The sequence below is a fragment of the Dermochelys coriacea genome, chromosome 5, assembly GCF_009764565.3.
Source record: "Dermochelys coriacea isolate rDerCor1 chromosome 5, rDerCor1.pri.v4, whole genome shotgun sequence".
Classification (NCBI taxonomy): Eukaryota; Metazoa; Chordata; order Testudines; family Dermochelyidae; genus Dermochelys; species Dermochelys coriacea.
The window spans coordinates 6,641,040-6,663,290 of NC_050072.1; the positions used below are offsets into that span (position 1 = coordinate 6,641,040).

At 45.6% G+C, this 22,251-nt stretch overlaps 1 protein-coding gene across 15 annotated transcripts in view; it reads right to left on the reverse strand.

Moving 5' to 3' along the window:
• The window catches only part of CELF4 (CUGBP Elav-like family member 4), a 904,974-nt gene that overhangs the window by 482,161 nt on the left and 400,562 nt on the right, over positions 1-22,251 (reverse strand). The gene's annotated exons all lie outside the window — the stretch shown is intronic.

A 22,251-nucleotide genomic window follows, 5' to 3' on the forward strand; every position in this document is an offset into this window, starting at 1 on the left:
GCTAATCCACTGGCACAAAACAGATACTATTCCAGGGCCCAATCTTTCATAAAATAGAACAAACTCACCACAGCCACATTTGGCTAGGGCTGGATTCCTGATGACCCCACAATTTCATTTGGAGGGTCTGATGAGGTTGGTACTAGAACTGGTCGGGAGTTTTTCAACAAAACTTTTTCTTCATCAGAAGATGCGCAGCCATCAAAACCAAAACATCAGGGAAAAGGGCTGATATGTTTTTGGACTCAAAAGAGTGTAGGAAAAGAATAAAGGGTTCTAAATTGTCCAAACAGGTGGGGCGTTTGAGTTTTTTTTTTGACATTTTCAAAGTGAAAAATTACAGTTTACTGGTTCAGAATGACTTTTGAAACTTAAGCTAATTATAAGTAAACAAAAAATCAAAATTGAAATATTTCATTTTGAAACAAAACAAAACTTTTCATTAACGAACCCAATTTTTTGGTGGGGCGGGGGATTTTCAGTTTGTGAAAATTCTCAAGATTTGGACTTTTCATCCCACTTTGGGATGGGAATTTCTTTTAAAAATTTTCAAAACTGTTCAGGGGTTGGGAAAGCCGTTTCCTACCCAGCTCTAGTAAACTCTGCTTTGTGGCTGGTGCATCCCAGTAGATGCATGTTATTGCCAGCATCTACGCAGAGCTTAACAATGCAGCTAAGGAGAAACTTATCCCCTCCTCTGATATCCCCCTCACTCCTTCTCTGATTTCTTTCCTGTGCAGATTGCATGATAATTGCCTCATTTGGAGAGTAATGTGATAAACAGGGAAAGATTAGATGCAAGAGTCAAAAAGCCGCAAGATGGCATTATAGAGCAATTAAACTCAGAGCCTTGTGCTGTAATTTTTTTCACTCCCCAAAAAATGAAGGAGAGAACCCTAGAAGCTGATTTGTGCTCCCTAGCAAAGGGGACAGGTGCTTTGGAGCAGCTTTCAGTACATCCACTGTCCCTTCTGTTGATGGTCTCACCTGTTAACTATTATTTAACATTTCCAAGATTTCAGAGCCCACCAGGACACTGAAGAGGGAACACACAGTTTCATCTTGAGCTTTGTTTTCTTTAAATCATCCCTCTTCTTCTTTCCTTCTTTGTGTGTGTTGTGTATCAGCTTATCGTGTGTGTGTGTAGCGCAGCTGCGTGCCGCCTGATGAGTGACTCAGGTGCGTAATGTACACACACGCATGGGATAGTTAAGCCCTGCATGTGGTAAGTTGTGTGTGTGTGGTGTGTTAGTGTAAATGGCAGGTGGGTATAGTTCATGTGTATAACACAGGTGTGTGCAACAAGTACTGTGTATAAGTGTGTCTGTTTGAGGGGGGTTGTGTGTGGGGCGAGGGGGTCTAGTAAACTGAAACTGTTGTCAGTGGAAAGCTGTGTGTCATGTGTACCGTTGTTCAGGGGCACGGGGGGATGTGTACAATGTATTATTTTGTCTCTCGTGTGGTGACTTACAAATACGTAAGTGTCCCTGTGTTGTGGTTGGCCGTGTGTGTCAGTGCAGATGTGTGTATTCCATGCAAGTCTGTGGTGGGGTGGTATCTGGGCCTGTGATGGGGTGGGGTGCATCTGTGTTTCAATCTGTTGTGTGGTAAGCTGTGTGCATGTGTCTGTGACATGGTGGGAAGCATGTGTGTGTCAAAGTGTGTGTGTGTGTTTTTTTCCGAGTTTCCATGGTGTGTATGCTTGTGCACATGTTGCAGTGATTGTGGGGCAGGCTACGTGTTTTTAAAGTGCTCTATTTGCAAAATCAAGGGACACTGCGACAGTAAGGAAAAACAACAACAAAATGCATTTGGTTGTTATGGCAACTAATGGCCTAAAGGGGAAAAAAATAAGGAAAAATCAACCCCCTACTTGACTTTCCCTGAAGCTCTGAAGAGCCGGCTGCACTCACCAACATCACTGGGCCGCTACTGAAATGTGACATACCCTGGTGCATTTTGGTAAATAGCATAATCAGGCCTCTTTATTTAACACCTCACATTGTTACAAACTAGTGCAGGGAATGAATCAAGACTGATTCCTCGGATTCCTGAAAATGAGACAAAACACAGACCAAGTGCACTCTAGAATCCGATTGCTTTGAAATAAAGGCTGCGGATCACCATCTCTCTCTTAAACATAAGCATCTTTTCTCTTTCTAATCATCTGAGCCACTCTTTGTTGGTTACTACTGAACAAAGAAATGAAAAACTGCTAACGTGCTATTTATTTGGGGGCCCGGCCATTGTAAGGTGTGTGTGGAAGAAGCCATCTTTATTAATTCATTATTATTATTAGCTTCGTATAATGGAATCAGAGAATCATAGGTTTTTGAAATGGAAAAGACCTATTAGGTCACTTCATCAGTGCCCCCAGGAATCAGTGCAAGATTGTGCCCTATCAGATATTTTCTAGTGCTGTGTCATTTTAATATTATGATGTATTCTTTGGATTGCGGTAGCACCTAGAGGGCCCAATAAAGGATCAGCACCCCACTGTTCTAGGAGCTGTACACACCTACAAGTAAAAAGCTGCCCTTCTCCAAGAACACTTAAAATCATTGCATATAAAAAACAGACCATGGTTAGGCCGCTGAAACCACTGACTGTTGTGCTGAGCAATATTGTGTCACTGATTCCTTGTACCCCCCTGTGTGTCTCCACCTGTTGTCATAGCTTCTGGAATTAGGGGGGCTTGAAGTGGTGTCTATCACAGACAGGGTTTACAGTCTGAGCATCCCCACTGTACTAATGGTTCCAGTGCCCCGTCTGTTGTCTCTTGTCTTACATTTTGATTGCAAGCTCCCTTGAGGCAGGATCGATCTTTATATTCTGTGTTTCTACGACACCCAGCACAATGGGGCTTGGGTCCATATTGGAGCTCTCAGGCACTAGGAAAAACAACAGTACCATACCTAAATACAGTACCATACCTACAGTACCATACCTAAATAAGAAGTAGTAATAATAATAATGTAACGATGAGCAACAGACCGAGAAAATCAGCAAAGGTAGGGTGGGACAGTCACAGAGAAATGATTGCTTGGCAGAGCTTAATGGGCGTGGGGCATGAAGCTTCTAACACTTCCCTTGAGCGATCCAAAAAGCAAAGAACACTTACCATACCATTGTGAGGTGTTTGACTTGACTAGAGAGAGAGAGATGAAAAGAACACTTAGGCAGCTGGTCGGAAGGCAGAGTATTGTAGGCGATTGTTGTGGAATACTGTAGTTCTAGACAATGACAGATTAGAGAGATGGAACATCCTGAGATAGGTGTGGGGAAGGGAACGTAGTATATCATTCAGGATGCAGCCAACCATCCCAAGGATGGTTGAGTGGGTTAATAATGTCACAGCGACATAATCAAATTAGTAATGCTATCTTGGCTATGTGGTCTAGTCTATCAAGGCATTTACCTGGTTACGTTGTTAGAAACAATACAGATTGAAAAAACAAACCCTTCACAGCCTGGTGCTATTATGTAAACTTCTTCACTGCAGGGAGATGGAAATTAATGGGGCAGAAATTAAGCCCTTCTAATTGCCACACTGTTTAACTGCCACATTGTCAGCGCCCTGACTGACTTTATAGCACGGCGCACAGATCAGGGTTTCTTGTTCTGATCTACGTCTTAACGACGGGAGTGAAATCCATGGTTTGCTGCCTGTGACAGCCTGTCTCGCATTCAGCAGTACAGGGACTATTCAACAGTGGAATGCATTTGTGAGGACAGTTCCACTAAGTGATGCTTATTTGAATGAAACATAATCAGCCCTGTGCCTACCCTAAGCTACAAATAAAGCCTTGCCACTAGAAAGGACTATCCCTTCTGGAATCCAGAGATTTAAATGCAGGGAGGATCGGAGAAGATCCTACCATATTCCCGGGATGTAAATTCACTAATCTCTCCCTATTCCCTACCACAGGAGACCAGAATGAGCTTGTGTCCCCTACTCCCCGACTCTTTCAGGGCACAATGAAAGGCACAGCTCTTTTCAAGGTAAAGGCAGCTAAGGAATGGTCAGCAAGATTATCCCCTTCCTTAAAGAAGCCATGAAGAGAGGAGGGTAGGCAGATGGAGAAAATGTCCTGTTCTTGGACAGCGATAATGTCTGCTCTTAAATGATGTATTCAGATACTAGGTATTCAAATGGACATGGGAGAGAGAGAGAGAGAAAGGGCGGGGTAGGAAGGCGATGAGATGAGATGAGATGAGATGAGATTGATGGACAGATAGATAGATTTCTTGTACAAGACCAGAAGTCCAGAATAAAACCAGAACCTCTCTTCTAACACTAAAAAATGTTGTAGGAAAGGAAAGGAAACAAAAACAGAAAAGCAAAAAGTTGATTCCACAAGGAGATGGTTGACCATGGATAGTCTTATAGTTTCAACTAACTAAATAACTCCTGAAGCTAATACCTGGGATGAAATTCCATATTGTGTCCCAGTGAGATTAAAAATAATACTTAAAGAGAAAAAGAGAATGGAAGGGAAGGGGGAGAGAGAGACTTTGGGTGTTATAACTTCAAATTCACCCCAGCCCAACACAATTTATCACAGGCAGTGGAATGAGATGGGGTGTTAGAATGATTGCTCTGCTCAGCGAGGAAGACCCTGTGGTCCACCCCTCCCTTAAGGACAGGAAGAAGAGAATAAAAGAAATGCAATTCTCACCGTTCCACTTCAGTGAGGAGGGATGGCAGAGATTTCCTGTGTCCGTCTGCAGCCCGCGGGGCTCGCAGCCGGGTCGGGGAAAGAAACGGAATGGAAAAATAAAATGAAACAAGGCTTTATCCAAAAGGCAAATGTTTGCTGGGACAAAGGCACCACAGTGGTTGTTATTTCATAAATTGTATTAATCTGGGCAAATAGTGCTTCAGAAATAGTCACCACTTTGTTTATGTTCAACCCCGGCCTTGTCTGGTTGCCCAACCCCTTATGCGATCCAATCCTCACACTAACAGCCCATGATTAGAGAAGGAAATTTGGAATTTTCAAATGAATATGATTTTAAAAAAGATGTTGGAAAAGTACCGTGTTGCTTCAAATGCCATGCCATGTGAACGAGGGGCAATTCCCCCTGGGATGCTAGTCGGTGTTTGGGGTGCTGATCTCTACCCCCTGCAGTTCTTGCTTGCATGAGTAATCCTCTCTCACTCCAGAGGTGCTGAGGAAGCCGGTTGGGCTAGCTGGAGTGCAGATTACTAAGAACAGGGCCCATGCTTTGTAAGAGGATGGAAAACTTAGGGTTAGCCTGTGAGTTGGGGTAGGCACCCAGACAAGGGAGGAAGGACCTGTCTCTACACCTCTGCATGGGCTACCTGGATCTTGGGCTCAGGCATGATGGAGTGAGTGAGTGATGGGTGTCCACGGACTCCCTTTCCACAGCAGGTGGGTGGAGAGTCTTGGCTCAGCTCCAAACCTGAACTCACTGGCCTTAGTTGCTGAGCCATCAGAGGAGGGCAAGGGAATGTATCACCATCTGCTACAGGAATAAACCAAGAGCGAATTACTACCTCCCCCCTCCCCCTTCCCCCCCCAGCCACCCTCTGGAGCAGGGAGGAAGCAGAGAAAGAACTGGGACTGCTCCTGGAGTAGTGCTATTTACCCCTCATCCATTACTCCTGTCTGTGCCTGAAGTCCCTCTCCAGCCCATATTCAGGGGAGCCCCTCATTCCAGCCCCTGCCTGTTACATCTCAGCTGAGAAGCAGGGGGAGAGCATGGTTTTTTCCAAGCACAGTCACGGGAATTAGCACAGTGAGAAGGGTTCTGGCTCCCTCCAGCCATCTGCCTGTTGTTAGTGCTCCCTGTGATCACCATGGTATCTAGGCACCTTAGGTTCCAGGTGTCTAGGTTCTGATCGTCATTATATGGCCACTTGTCAGACTATGCCTTGCAGTAAAATAACATGCTCCTTGCATTGTAACTCTGTGTTTTATCTTTGTAGTGACGATGCTGTAACAGGAACAACACAGGTGAAAGCAGCCCTGTCTCCTACAAATTCTGAGTCAGGACGATTCCGGGGGAAGAAAGCTTTATGGTTGTTATCCTATGTAATTTACAAGACCTCTTCATGAGCTGAGGTGGCGGGGGAATCGGGGAAATTCTTCTGCCTAATTTCAGAATCATTAGAACATCATGGACTCGAAAATTTCAACTCTCATGTTATTGAGTTCATGTTCTGATTCAGAGAAGCAGAGAACAAAGGAACAGAGAGGGGGGAAAAACACAAAAACAACAGGGTGAAAAATGAGGCCGGGTGAAAAACAGACACCGTGAAAGGTGCCAGAGTGAAGAGAGAAAAATCCTAATGAAAAAATACCCACAGTACTTACCTATCCATCCATCCAAATCTTATCTATCCTACCAATTACCAGAACTTGGTGTCTATAAATTATACAAAGAGGTAGGGGTTTCTGCCAATCCATATATAGCACACAGAATTCCCTCTTTAGCTGGGGAAACATATTTTTCAATTTCAGCAACCTCAGAATGACCTAAATTACAGGAAAGAAAGGTTGGCAAACTCCATCTGGTTTTTGAGGAAAAAAATAGAAAAGGTTCCTCAAACCCCAGAACTCTGGGCAATGTGTTCATCCCTCTGTATAAAGCTGTTTTCGTTCTAATTTATTAATGCACTGTATGCAAAAATCCGGATTTTTTTCTTACTAAGCTCCCTGCACCCACATGAAGGGTTTACTTTCGCTGCATCATTAGCTCGAGCTATAACACGAGTGTTGCCCCTAACCCGACACGTGTCCACACACACAAAGCTTGAGCTCAAATTACGTGTTGCGTTAAGCTCGTGCTGACTGGCTCATACGTCTTGGGCTGTAGGGGTGGTTGTGTTTGAAGCTCAAGTGCCGCTGATAAAGCAGTTAGTAGTACAACGGGAATGCAGCAATTTGAGTTACAATTCACTGACTGCTAATCCAGTCACTCTGCTAACCCAGCCACCCTGGGTAGCTCGTGTTGTTTCACAGCATGGTCACTCGGGAGTATATCTGTCCTGCGTGTGAATGGGTGTTTGCATTGCAGGCATGCTAGCTTGAATCTCCCTAGCGTGGGTAACAGTACCACTGAAGACACTGCAGAATGGATCCTGGCACGGACCAGCAACCCGAGTGCGTACCCAGGGTCCCGGTTGGGCTTGCATTTGGGTGACTAGCCTAAACTAAGGCCTGCGCCACCACACCTTCACTTCCATTACCTGCACAAGCTAGGTTATAGGTAGCGCAAATATGCCTATCCGTGCTATTGTTACACCTAAAGCTACATCTACGTTTGGAACTGGGGGCGTGATTCCCAGCTTGCGGAGATGTGTTCATGCTAGATCTCATGGGGCCATTGTGCTAGGAACGGTAGCGTAGCTGCAGTAACACAGGCAGCATTGTGGAACGGCATGGGCTGGCCACCCCGAGCACGTACCCACAGGGTCCAGACAGGGTTATACTCAAGCTGGCTAACCTGTGCCACTACTCACCTCTACCTGTGTTACCATGGTGACACCACTATGCTCAGTGAGCTAGCTCAATAGGAGCTAGTGGGAGTATGTCTGTCTGATCGGGGAATCAGACCCACAGCTCCAAGCGTAGACGTAGCCTTCATTTGTGGTGTAGATGTACCCAGAATCCGCTCTCGCTGGCTCACAGAGCTGAGAGAACAAATGCTTTTTCGGATCGGTGACTGAACTAAAAAATCCAAGGGCAGAGGATCATTTAGAACCCAAACTTATTGCTTTCTTTTTTGTTTTTTTCTCGATGGAAGGGAAAATGGGAGCATTTTCGCTTGGGTTGAACAAAATGGTTCAAAAGACCCTTCACAATGAGATTTCCAACACAAAGTATCCATCCGAGAACAACATTTTCTCAATAAAACTGTGTGCACGTTTCCAAAATGTTTGTTTTCAGGTTTTTTCCTGGCCAAAACTAGTCACTGAATTCAACCCAAATTTGTGAATAGTTTCAGGGCCCTGAAAAATGCCAATTTTAGCAAATGTACTATTTGCAGGGAACAGAAAAGTTGCCCAGCCCTACTCCCTAGGTGGAGTGGAGCAACTCACTGGTACAGTGACACAAGCTCATCATCTAAACTCCTTCAAAGAGGCTTGGTCTAGTTACAGGAGATTCAGTTGTAGGATCAAGGCCTGTCTATGTAGTAAAAGCTTTGATTTCATCAAGACCAATATAGGACACTTACAATAAAATTAGAAATCCAGAACCCAGGGCATTCTTTTAGTGTCTTTATAATGTCCCAGGCAGTAGCCCTCTGCTTAGCTCATTTTTGGTTCTGTGGATGTGTGGCTGGGGTGGGCAGGAAGGAGTTAAACCGCCCCTTCCTCCCCAGCTCCTCTGCTCTGTTTAGTAAGTTGCAATCCATAGCTGAAATTTTAGCAGCCGCATCAATATCTCTATTGTGCCTTCATTAGCTCGTGATCTCTAAATAAGAGGCAGCCGGCCCATAATGCATTATGCAGCATTGTTCCGCCTGACATAAACCACAGAAGTGCCATTTTCAGGAGAGGCACTGGGCTTTCCTCACTCCACTCCAACCACAAAACCCACTGCAGTTTAGTCTGAAACTGGTGCTTCCGCTCCTCACACGCCCCTAGCTCCAAACATACTGGATGCGGCTGACTCATCCTGCATGCACTAGGCTACAATATTACATTGCTGGAAGCAAAGAAATCCCTTCATCATAGTACTGATTATGCCAGTGGTCTGTTTTCTCTCAAGTACCTCCCATTAAGAGCAATCCCTGAGCTCCAGCATCATCCCGAATTATTGTTCGGGTCACAGCACCGCACACAGGGGTTTGGTTCGGTTTTTAGTGTCTGGTCTCCAGTCCAGCTGTAATTAACCTTCAACGAGCCATTGACTACTTCTGAGAAACATAGAGGGTCATTGTGCATGGAAGGAATCCCCAAGTCTACGTCACAGACAGTCATCAAGAAGAACAGATATACAGAAACAGGAGTTTGCCCTTATGGGCCCGTTCTGCTGTAACCATCCTGGAGAGAGGGAAGAAGACCAGCACATCACAGTTGCAGGATGGAGAGGAGGGCTGTGGATGAGCAGTCCACTGTTCTACCCCAGCCTAGCAAAAGATGCCCAGTTGCTGGAGACGGCTGTTCTCAGCATCATCATGCTCCCCCCAGGCCTTCAGGGACGTGGTTTAACTATGAGCATGTGATCATTAATGTATGATAACTCTCCACACTCCACTGCACTATGGAACTGCCTAAGGGCAGGGAGCCCATGGCAGGCGTGGGCAGCATGGCTCCCCACACACAGTCTCAGCTCAGGGTATCTGCAGGTTCTGGAATCCAAACACCCTTTCCCAGGGAACATGTGTCCAGAGGGAGGACAGGAGAAACTCAGCCCTCCTGCTGAATGTGTTTCTACATAGGGAAAGCCTGTGTGTGTGGGAAACCCCACTCCCCAACCCTCTGCATGGCAACAGCAGTAGCAATGTATTGGCACTTGATTTCCCCCAACACCACAGGCAGTCTCCTTATGCCCCCTTACTGCTCTGCAGGGGTGCAAAGTGGGGCTCACAACTGAGCTTCTCTGAAAAGATCCTCACACCCTTCCTGGCCCAACAACCAAATAAAATAATCCCACCTGCATGGGAAATGCTGCCTGTCTACAGGACAGCTACAGAGACACAGACAGCTCTGGTGGCAATAAAGAATGTACCATAAAACACAAACTAAACAGGGAACAGAAATTTCTAGGGAAGCCTGATTATTCCACCCAACATGGGAGGGGAGGACAGGGAAGAAGGAAAAAGGACTAGGTTTGTATGAGCTGTTTTGGACTTTCCCTTTGAACACATCTTTGGGAACAGGGGCCACTGAAGCTGCTGGACTTTTCATGGGAGCATGTGCTCTGACTCCTTTCCCAGACGGGTGGCATCTGTATGTGCTGCTGATTTGAGATGTGCCACGAGGAAGAAAGCATGCTAGGCAGGGATCACAATGCATGGCTTAGAGGATTGTACACCACATTGGCAGCAGCAGTAGCACTTTGCATGGCTATTTGTTCAACCCTAGCAGTTGCTTCAGGGTGGTAGCTTCATTTTTCACCTTCTGTGGAAATCCCAAATGCATTCGGTCCTAAAATGTGAATACAATGTAATGGAAGTTTGTGGGGGCATAAAGTGGCATCTTCAATTTTATGGTACTCTTCTTTTCCCACAAGCATTTGGAACTCAGAGCTGAACAGCACCAGCCAACACTGGGTTTCAGTTGGTTTAACAGCACATTATCCAGCTTGGAGTTTGAAGTTCATAAATGATCCATATTCCTGATACTCCCCAGATACCCATTCCCCACAACTTGTTATGGGATCTTCCCACACCATTATCCTTAAGAGTTGCCCTCGCTTCTATGTCTTCTGGGTGGGATGGTGCAGCTGGCATAGTTCACACCACATCATCCTCTGCAAGGAAGTTCAGGGGCCACATGGAGACCTCCGCTGCCTCCATGCCCACAAACAATCAGGGGAGGGTTAATTGAATAGTCCCATCTGCCATCCATGCCCAGTAGGAGACCTTAAAATACTTCAGCTCCTGAAAAGAAGTGGATTCCAGGCTTTGCAAACACTACCCTGTGTAGGGACTATTACTGGACCTAGTCCTGTTGACTAGGACTTTAGACCCAGTTTTGAGCAGTACCCCCAGCAGGGTCATCCCCTAAGGTTGGAGCGTGAGACACTGAGAAATTAGAGAGAATTACAGAGGTTGGGGTGAGTGGTTTGCACAGTTCTGCAGGACCTGTTGGTGGTGATGAAGCTGAGGAGATAGAGTACTGGAAAATAGTAACAACATTACAAGTCAAACCCTGTAGGCTGGAGAGACAGAAAGGTGCTACTGATCCATCTGTAGTAGCAATTAAGCCAGTGGATTGGCTTAGCACAGGCTGAGATACATACTGGGATAGCTAAGAAAGAGTAAATTTTCTGTCCAGTTTCCCCATTTTATGCTCTCTGCATGTGAAAGCCTCCAGAAGGACAAGTGGTGCACGCTCTGTCCATGGTGCTGAACAACCAAAAGGCTAAGGCTGGCGTGCACACGCTATCCATGGTGTTGAATGATGAATTAGTAGGGGAAGCAAAAGTGGATGGGAACCTGGGAGGCAGTGACCATGAGATGGTCGAGTTCAGGATCCTGACACAAGGAAGAAAGGAGAGCAGCAGAATACAGACCCTGGACTTCAGAAAAGCAGACTTTGACTCCTTCAGGGAACTGATAGGCAGGATCCCCTGGGAGAATAACATGAGGGGGAAAGGAGTCCAGGAGAGCTAGTTGTATTTAAAGAATCCTTATTGAAGTTACAGGAACAAACCATCCCAATGTGTGGAAAGAATAGTAAACATGGTAGGTGACCTGGTTGGCTTAACAGTGAAATCCTTGCTGATCTTAAACACAAAAAAGAAGCTTACAAGAGATGGGAGATTGGACAAATGACCAGGGAGGAGTACAAAAATATTGCTCAGGCACGCAGGAATGAAATCAGGAAGGCCAAATCACACTTGGAGTTGCAGCTAGCAAGAGATGTTAAGAGTAACAAGGGTTTCTTCAGGTATGTTAGCAACAAGAAGAAAGTCAAGGAAAGTGTGGGCCCCTTACTGAATGAGTGAGGCAACCTAGTGACCGAGGATGTGAAAAAAACTAATGTACTCAATTCTTTTTTTGCCTCTGTCTTCATGAACAAGGACAGCTCCCAGACTACTGCACTGGTCAGCACAGCATGGGGAGGAGGTGACAGCCCTCTGTGGAGAAAGAAATGGTTCGGGACTATTTAGAAAAGCTGGACAAACACAAGTCCATGGAGCCAGATGCACTGCATACGAGAGTGCTAAAGGAGTTGGCAGATGTAATTGCAGAGCCATTGGCCATTATCTTTGAAAACTCATGGTGATTGGGGGAGATCCCTGATGCCTGAAAAAAAGCTAATGTAGTGCCAATCTTTAAAAAAGGGAAAGAGGAGGATCCAGGGAACTACAGGCCAGACAGCTTCCCCTCAGTCCCTGGAAAAATCATGGAGCAGGTGCTCAAGGAATCAATTCTGAAGCACTTAGAGGAGAGGAAAATGATCGGGGACAGTCAGCATGGATTCACAAAGGGCAAGTCATGCCTGACTAATCTAATTGTCTTCTATGATAAGATAACTGGCTCTGTGGATGAGGGGAAAGCAGTGGATGTGTTATTCCTTGACTTTAGCAAAGCTTTTGATACGGTCTCCCACAGTATTCTTGCCAGCAAGGTAAAGAAGAATGGTCTGGATGAATGGACTATAAGGTGGATAGAAAGCTGGCTAGATCATTGGGCTCAATGGGTAGCTCCATGTCTAGTTGGCAGCTGATATCAAGCGGAGTGCCCCAAGGGTTGGGCCCGGGGCCTGGTCGGTCCTGCTTTTGTTCAATATCTTCATTAATGATCTGGAGGATGGTGTGGATTTCACCCTCAGAAAGTTTGCAGATGACACTAAACTGGGAGGAGTGGTAGATATGCTGGAGGGTAGGGATAGGATACAGAGGGACCTAGACAAATTAGAGGATTGGGCCAAAAGAAATCTGATGACGTTAAACAGGGACAAGTGCAGAATCCTGCACTTAGGGCGGAAGAATCCCATGCACCGCTATAGGTTAGGGACTGAATGTCTAGGCAGCATTTCTGCAGAAAAGGACCTAGGGGTTACAGTGGATGAGAAGCTGGATATGAGTCAACAGTGTGCCCTTGTTACCAAGAAGGCTAATGACATTTTGGGATGTATAAGTAGGGGCATTGCCAGCAGATCGAGGGATGTGATCGTTCCCCTCTATTCGACATTGGTGAGGCCTCATCTGGAGTATTGTGTCCAGTTTTGGGCCCCACACTACAAGAAGGATGTGGAAAAATTGGAAAGCATCCTGTGGAGGGAAACAAAAATGATTAGGAGACTGGAACACATGACTTATGAGGAAAGACTGAGGGAACTGAGCTTGTTTAGTCTGCAGCAGAGAAGAATGAGGGGGGATTTGATAGCTGCTTTCAATTACCTGAAAGGGGGTTCCGAAGAGGATGGATCTAGACTGTTCTCAGTGGTAGCAGATGACAGAATGAGGAATAATAGTCTCAAGTTGCAGTGGGGGAGGTTTAGGTTGGATATTAGGAAAAACTTTTTCACTAGGAGGGTGGTGAAGCCCTGGAATGTGTTACCTAGGGAGGTGGTGGAATCTCCTTCCTTTGAAGTTTTTAAGATCAGGCTTGACAAAGCCCTGGCTGGGTTGATTTAGTTGGGGATTGGTCCTGCTTTGAGCAGGGGGTTGGACTAGAGACCTCCTGAGGTCCCTTCCAACCCTGATATTCTATGATTCTATGAAAGATGGACAAGATGAAACCTAGCCACATCCAGATCTAATGGGTATGATTTTCAATTTCCATGATTTAGCTCCAAAAGTTGATTAAAGTGTCACCTTCTACTGAATAAGAAAGGGGAGGGATCCTTGGAGTGTGTGGATGTGTGTCAAGGCATGGTAACAAAAATGGTAAGAAACTGGCACTGCCAGGCCACTTGCATATCTGGCTTGAAACCTGATAATTGCAAGGCAGATGGCAGAATCTATGTCCTGTGGGAAGTGGAAGGGTAGGGGAAAGAAACAAAAACAAAAACAAAAAAGGAAGGGAAGTGCTAGCTCATCCCACTGGAACAGTGCAGATCAGTTGGGAAACCCACCTGGAGAATCTTCAAAGGACCAGGAGGGAAACAGAAGACCTGGGTTGGCATCTGCAAGTTTCTCCCAGGCCTTATCTGTTGCTTACTTGATTCTGATTGTAATGATCTCATTAGGATGAGATCACATCCTTAGAAAGAAAGGAGAGAAAAGGAAACCAGTGATTTGAAAAGTGTGTGTGTGTGTGTGTGTGTGTGTGTGTGTGTGTGTGTGTGAGAGAGAGAGAGAGAGAGAGAGAGAGAGAGAGATATTTTTTTCCTAAACTTCTTGGAACAAAACACACACAAGGCAATGCCAAAAACTTGAGAAGGAGAGTGGTTACACACTAATTTAATTCCCTAATCCCCCTACTCCTGTCACTGTTTACTCACTGATAAATGTGCAGTAGCTCAGCGAGACAGCCACATTTGCAGAAACTGACAGCCTGACTCAGAGACTATTTACCTAAAGACCATGAATATTAAAACAGGTTTCCAAAAGGACCCCATCTTGAAGGAGAAGATTAGCATGGGGCCTTTTGCTGATACTCCCCCTCCCTCACATGATGCACTGCTTGTGCAAACACTCCAGAAGTAGCACCTAGCTGAAAAAACGAAACGTTGGAGCCATGCCCTGGAGCTTGCAATTCAGATTGAACTTGACAGAGAACATACTCAGCCATGCAAGGAGGCAGTTTGTGTGTGTGTGTGTGTGTGTGTGTAAATGACAGACAAGCATGTCCTCTGATGAAAATGTTTGAGGAGCATGGGGTTCCTGAATTTCATTACTGAGATGGTAAAATTGTGCCACAAAATTCTGATAGTTAAATGAAGATCGTTCTGGGGGGCTGGAGGTGACATGTAGGCTTAACCATAGACCCAGAGTGGGCATCGTCATGAGGGATTGTGGTGTAATGGACAGGCCTGAGTTGTGTAAGTCAGCAATGCTGGGTCTACATTTTAAAAAATGACTTGGGTGTCCAACATGAGGCACACAAAAGGGTCCTATTTCCAGAAAAGGGCTGAGCACCCATTCTCTGAAATTTGGGTCCTCTGTAATGTGCCTCAAGCTGGGCCTCCAAAAATGGAGGCATCCAAAATGATTAAGTACTTTTAAAAATTTAGGCCCTCCACCATATACCTGTGTGATTGTGCAAGCCAACATTTCAAAAACAATGGGAGCTACTCAGAAACCATCAAAACTAGGCCCTATTGAGAGATTCATTTTGGATTTACGGGGATAATTTTAAACATCCAAGGTTGACATTTTGGACCTTAATTTCTCTGATCCTCAGTTTCTCATCCTGTAAAGCGAGACTAATAACGATCACCACCCAGAGATGGGAGAAGTTGTGAAGTCTTAATTCATTAACATTTATAAAGTGGTCCTGAGCAACTCCTTGCTCAGGCAAAACTCCCACTGATTTCCTACCTGAGACCAGGGATCTAATTCTTCCCCTAGTTACACCCAGGCAACCCCCTCCCCCCCGACCTCAGGATGCTGCACTCATTACAGGCTTCAGGTCTGAGCCCATTGTTGGAAGGAGCTAAAGACTGAGGACAAAACCCCACTATTTCATCACACATTTTTCCCCCCGTAAGCCTGCCAAGGCTTGTTCCCATCTGTATAACATCTACTGCCTTGTTCAGTCTAGTTCGAGTTCTATCTTTCCCCTTGGGTGATTACTCCGTAGTCCATTGGAGTACTCTGTCTCCTGAGTCACAAAGATGCTTTTGGAAAATGTTCCCAAATACTAAAAAAATTGTTTCCCTGGTAACCTATTTGAAAGCAGATTTTTCTGAACCTGGGTCTCACTGACTTTCAATGAGACTTAGACTCCTAAGTGCCCAGGTCACTTTTGAAAATGGGATTTTTAACATTTTTACCCTTAGTTAATTTCCCTGGCAGGGTTTGTCACATAAGAAGAATTATTCACACTACAATACAGTGCCCTGCCTCTTTGAAGTGCTGCCCAGACCCTTGAGAATCCCCACAGCTCTCCGGTGAGGCAGGTTTCACACGTGAGGATCTGAGGCTCTGTCTAAGGTGAGTCATTGACGCAGATGGGATTCGAATCCATGATTTGCAAGGCTCCCTTTCTGTCACAGCACTCTCTGGGTCAGATCCTCAGCTGGTGTCAAATAGCAGCACCCCAATGAAGCTAGGCTGATTTACACCAGCTGGGGATGTGGTCCTTGGTTTGCCAGCGTCTGGGGATTGTTCGTGCCTGTGGTGCGAGTGGAGCAGGGACAAGGCTGGGACAAGGGGGAGCACCTCCTGCTGATTGCCATCCTGTGCGCACTCCCCCAGCATCTCTGGAGGGACTCCATCTGTCAGAGGCCCCTCCATGGGAGCTGCCCCCCGGCACTGCCTGCAGCAGAATACTTGCTTTCCAAAGCCACAACAGAGAGAGGCCCTGTTTTCTGAAAAGCACTTGAAGATCCTCACTGGGAAGTCCACAAAAGGGTTAAATCCACTCATGCATCTGGCCATCAGCTCTTTTCTGGCGATTATCCGGATAGCACATCCTCACCAGCCACAGAAACGACCCCCTTCCTATCCCTCTTCATCCTTCCCAGATTCCACCAGGCTAAAAATAGACCTAACTAATCATCAGAGATGCAGATTAAGTCTCTCTGTGAAGACACTGAAGGCTACTGAAAGACACCTCATACCAAGGCTTCAAGAGGGGGGCGGGAGACAGGAGAAGATGAGGGTGGAAATGTCTCCTGGCACAGATAAAAATCCTCATTGAGCCTTCCTTGTAGGCTGGATTTAGTATCTCATTAAAGGAAGAGTTTAATTATAACAGGAGCTGCCATTACGAGCGGCCTAGGACGGGGCACTAGAAAAGCCTGCTATAAGCGGAATTTCCCTAGAGAACATTTCAGACTAAGCCAGGCTTCCCATGAAACCACAGCGCCCTGCTGACCTGTACCACAGCGCCTCCCTCTGGCTCCACACCACAGCGCCCCCCTCTAGGCCCCACAGTGCCTTCCCCTTGGCCTTGCATCACAGCACAATACCTCCCTCCCGGATCGGCATCACAGCGCCTTCCCTCGGCCCTACATCAGAGTGGCTCTCACCTAGTCTCATCTAAGGTGGCTCACTGAGCTCTGTCCCACATGAGCTGATAGACAGAGAGATCCTGCAAGGAAACGGCATTTCCCACTGCCATTGAAAAGAACGAACAGGGAAAGAGAGGTCGAGAGGGGAGGGGAAGACTTATTCACAACAGCATAGCCAATATTTCGCACTCTACGCCCCTCTAGCACTGAAAAATGCATGCCCGTGCCCCTAAACATACGCTGTCCATGTATGTGTGTTTGAAGATCACGTCTGCTTCAGGACTGATACTACATACATGTTCTTAGCAAAAGGTCAGAGGTTAAGGAGACACAGCTACAAAGTGCCATGCATTTCTAATGGTCTGCTGTGGGCAGTAAAGCAGGCTCAGGCATCCACAGGACGCACTGGGCTCTTTGTGGCATCTTAGACTCTACCCTGTTTTGAAACCATGCAGCCTTTTCTGTGCCATTTTCTCTGCTACTCTCAACATGCTCATGACTAAATGCAAAACTCATGTCTGGGCGTAGCTTTCCCTCAATAAATTCTTCACAGAGAAAGAGCTAGAGAAATCCCCCTTCACACACTGTCACTCCACAGAGACACAGCCACGCTATCTAAGGCACTTGTATGTCTCCCCCTATCCTAGTATCTGAGCACCCCCAATCTTTACCTAGGAGGTGGAGCAGTGCTGCTATTCCCCACATTCCAGAGGGGGAAACTGAGGCACATAGTGACTGGCACATCGTCACACGGGACGCCTGTAGAAGAGTATGGAATTGAACCCAGATGTCTGAAGGCCCAGACTAGCATCATAACCACTGGGCCAATGTCTCACTAACACAAGCATCACCTCCGCCCCCTTCCCCACCACATCCATGACCCTAGCACACACAGCAACACACACATCCCACCATGACAAAACCTAGAAGCTCACCAGACTATTCTTCTTACAGTCTGAGAAGTAGAGAGATTGTTACTGTCATTTCTACTTTTAAATACTGGGGATGACTTTGATACAAGGGTAGCATGGCCATATAAGTACGTTGGTCGGCAATGATCATTTTTAGGAAAAGACACAGCATTAAAGATGACTTGTTTATTTAGAAATAGCTAAATAGCTATGAGGAGAGGGGATAGTGCATTTTATACTCTATTTGTAATCACCCGGGGCTCTGTTTCCTTTGTCATAATACCCAGGGAGACATTACATCCTTGCCCTAGTGCATCTCATAGCGAATTGTTCACTGGCCAGTGTTCAGGTGGTTTTGGACAAGGCAGCAGAGATCATCCTGATCCAGCCCCTTGCAGGAGTCACTCAGAGAGGGAACGTGTGATGCCCACTTGACAGGAAGGTTCACACAGTGGTTCATAGTGGTGGCATGACTGAGTGGTAAGATAACTGGAAAACTGACTGCTGTCACCTGAGCAGCGCTTGCTTTCCATGATTCATACACAAAAGCAAATCCCAGAATCACACACCTGCCATATACACTGCACAGACAGCATGGGGGTGTGTCTGGATTTGTACAACTGTTTCTTTGTGCAATGTATTTTTGTGTGTAGCATTTTACACCCACTATGCATAGGGGATGACACCACCACCTACCTATTACATAGTTCTTTTTCTCAGTAGATCTTAAAACACTTGCAAAGGAGATCAGTGTCATTATTTGTGATTTTACGTGGTGTGTGTGTGGGGGGGATGGGAATTGGCAAGTGACTTGCCCATGGTCATCCAGCAAGCCAGTGGCAGAGCTAGGGAATAGAACAGAGTTCTCTAGAGACCCAGTCTAGTGCTCTATCCACTGAGACACACTGCCTTCCATGATGCTTGTTCAAAAGGCTGGTGGGTATTCAAACTGAGCAAATCATTCAGAGAATCATTTATTGGAGTATTTTTCTGCTTTTAAATATATGCATATGTTATTCATGAATCATCCTTGAGCAGCTTCTAATTCTCCCAAATTTATTCATTATTTGAAATTATTCACTAAGCAATGTGTGGGAATGATTTCTGGCCTGCAGATTGATCACAATCAGTTTCATCAAGACAGAGGATCCCATGTCCCAACTTCAAGTTGCATTGGCAACTAGAGTTGATCAGACCCAAGACGTATGCTATTTTAGTAGTAGTTGGTTGGAAAGATGGACTGGGGATCAGACCTGGGTTTGATTTCCAGCTCAGCCACCTAATCCTTGTGTGACCTTCGGCAAGGCATCTAATCTCCCCGTAAACTCAGTCCTGCCTCTTTGCAATGGAGATATTTCCCTCTTTCCTGGTGGATGAGGTGGGTGTTGAGAGGATATGTTCAGTCATGATGGTGAGATACTCACACAGCATGAGGAGGAGGGCATGCAAATATCTACGTAGATCTGTTGTTTCCGTTCCCTGACTGAATGAGCATAAACTCTGAAGTTGTATTTCCAGTGTGAATGCTCGTGATTAGGAATTCAAAAATTCACCGATCTGTATATATTCCACAATCGTTCACTATTTCTGTGAATGCTCCTGCTGGCTAGCACATTCACTGGAATAGCCATGGAAAGTGAATATAAAAGGGGCATCAAGACAGTCAAAGCAAGTTCAATCCGAGAGTCACAGAATTTCCATGAAGTTCCATTTTCACAGAGCTCTGCACAACATTCAGACATACGGCCAGGTGTCTACAAAATGATGATTCCTTTCTTTTCTTTTTTTAAACTTTCCTGGGTAAGTGGATGGAGTTTATGGTTGTTCCCCCTTCCCAATGTGAAATAAAATAGTTATGAATACATTGAGATGGTCCGTTCAAGCCAGGGGATTGAGACATACATCTTCCATTTGGTTTAATGGTGAATGTGTGTCTAAATACCTTAGTCTGATTTGAAAACTTCAGCTCAAGGTGCTCTCCTGCAATGCTGAGCTTTTGCATTGTGCTATCATCCAATCGTGGCCCTAAATTGAAGTTAGCCAATGATGGGCTCATTACCCAACATTGGGGAATCCTACAATAATGTATTGCCTATACCACCCACCCTGCCCTTGCTATAAGCATCAGCTTCCCTGCACCATGCTGATCCAATGGCCTTTTGTTCCTGATACAAGTTATAGCAGCTGTCTCCTCCCTCACCGCAAGAGAAATTCAGTGTACTCCTCAGCCACAAAATGGGCCAGTTCAGTAGTTAGGGTGCTGGCCTGTGACTTAGAAAACCCAGGTTCAGATTCCTACCCTGATTACAGAAAAGTCATTTTAGGGAAGGTCTTCACTGCGGCTGCAGGTGTCATTTCCAGCTTGAGTAGAAATACTCACACCAGCTCTGATCCAGCTAGTGTGCTAAACGTAGAAGTGCACCCCAGATGGGACAGGCTAGCTGCCCTGAGTACTGTATGTACCTAGGGTTTCAGATGGGATCATACTTCGGTGGCTTGGATGTCCTGCTGCAGCTACACCGCTCTTTTTAGCATGTTAGCGCCATCAGAAATGACGCGTCCAGCTCCAGTGTATACATACCCTAAGTCACTCTCTCTGCCTCACTTCCTGCTCTGTGCAATACATGCACTGCCTTTCCTCCCACAGGGGTTGTGAGACTCCAATTCGTTAGTGATTGTGAGCCACTCAGTAGAGTAGCGGGGGCCCCGTGCAAGACAGATAACAGAATGAAAAGCCATGAAAAGTTGCTATTATAGATCCTTCTCCCTGCCTCATGAGACAAAACTCACAAAGGGGCCAAGCTGCCCAGACCAGAACCTCAGCTGGTGTAAATCAGTGCAGTCTATGGAGATCTGATCATTTACAATGCCTGAGAATCTGGCACGTGTTGCCCTTAATTTCGGGTCTTGGATGATACTGGGAGGGAAGAGGCCTGAGATTAAGGGCAACACGTGCAAATATTTTCTTAATAATAATTAATATGTGATTGATAGAAATGAATTCTGAAAATAAACAATGATAAGATGTCTCGCTCACCTGAGTGGGGATAAATGACGCTGAGGCACCTGAAAGTTGAGAGCCCATTACTAAGCATTTATAAACTAGAATGCATGCAAATATTTATCCACATCTCCCTAAAACATGCTCTAATGTGTCTTAGAGCAACTTATCTGCTAAAAACCAATTTTCATTAATCACATATTAATTATTAATAAAGTGTTTGTAAGTGTCACCTTGATTTCAAGTGTTTCTGACTCGACGTGTGCTCAGACGTTATCCAGGGAGAAGATCACGACTTTCAGAGTTGAATCCTCCAGGCGCTGGTGACCTTGGTACACCCCCCCTCCTCGCCCTCCCCTCCTCAGGCTTCTGCGTCTATTAGGCTTGCAAATGGACTAACTCATGTTTTTGGAAATCACAATTTGTCATTTCGGAAGGAAACTTGATCAGATCCTCTTTCTCCACTCACAGAACTGGGTGCTGGGACTTGGGAACGCAACATTCAGATGTTTCAATTTATCATTACAGTGGAACCCCAAAGAGATCACATCTGCTAGGAGCAGAAATTGGACAAGATCCCAATTCATAAGGCACAGGCTCTGCTCGCTATCCCATTCTTAAACCAGGGACCAATTAGCGAGTCTTATTTACCTGTCAGAAAATGAGATGCTGGCTGGTGGTTGAACTCACTTAAGGACAACACCACAAAAAGTCTCTCTCATCTTTCTGTTAGAAATGGCCTGTTCTAGAAAAATAAGCACATCCTTTCATCCATTCTTCTTTCTCTTTCTCATCTTCATTCCTCCCTTTCTTTCTCCTTTTAGTGTCCCTCCATTTTCCCTTATCATTCTTCATAAGAACATAAGAATGGCCCTACTGGGTCAGACCAAGTGTCCATCTAGCCCAGTATCCTGTCTTCTGACAGTGACCAATGCCAGATGCCCCAGAGGGAATGAACAGAACAGGTCATCATCAAGTGATCCATCCCTTGTTGCCCATTCCCAGCTTCTGGCAAACAGAGGCTTGGGACACTGTTCCTGCCCATCCTGGTTAATAGCCATTGATGGACCTATCTTCCATGAATTTATCTAGTTCTTTTTTGAATCCTGTTATGATCTTTGCCTTCACAACATCCTCTGGCAAGGAGTTCCAAAGGTTGACTGGGTGTTGTGTGAAGAAATACTTCCTTGCATTTGTTTTAAAGCTGCTGCCTATTTCATTTGGTGACCCCCTAGTTCTTGTGTTATGAGAAGTAGTGAACAACACTTCTTTATCTGACAGAACAAGGAGCAATGGTCTCAAGTTGCAGTGGGGGAGGTCTAGGTTGGATATTAGGAAACACTATTTCACTAGGAGGGGGGTGAAGCACTGGAATGGGTTTACCTAGGGAGGTGGTGGAATCTCCTTCCTTAGAGGCTTTTAAAGCCCGGCTTGAAAAAGCCTTGGCCAAGATGATTTAGTTGGGGTTGGTCCTGCTTTGAGCAGGGGGTTGGACTAGATGACCTTCTGAGGTCTCTTCCAACCCTGATATTCTATGAATTACTTTCTCTACACCAGTCATGATTTTA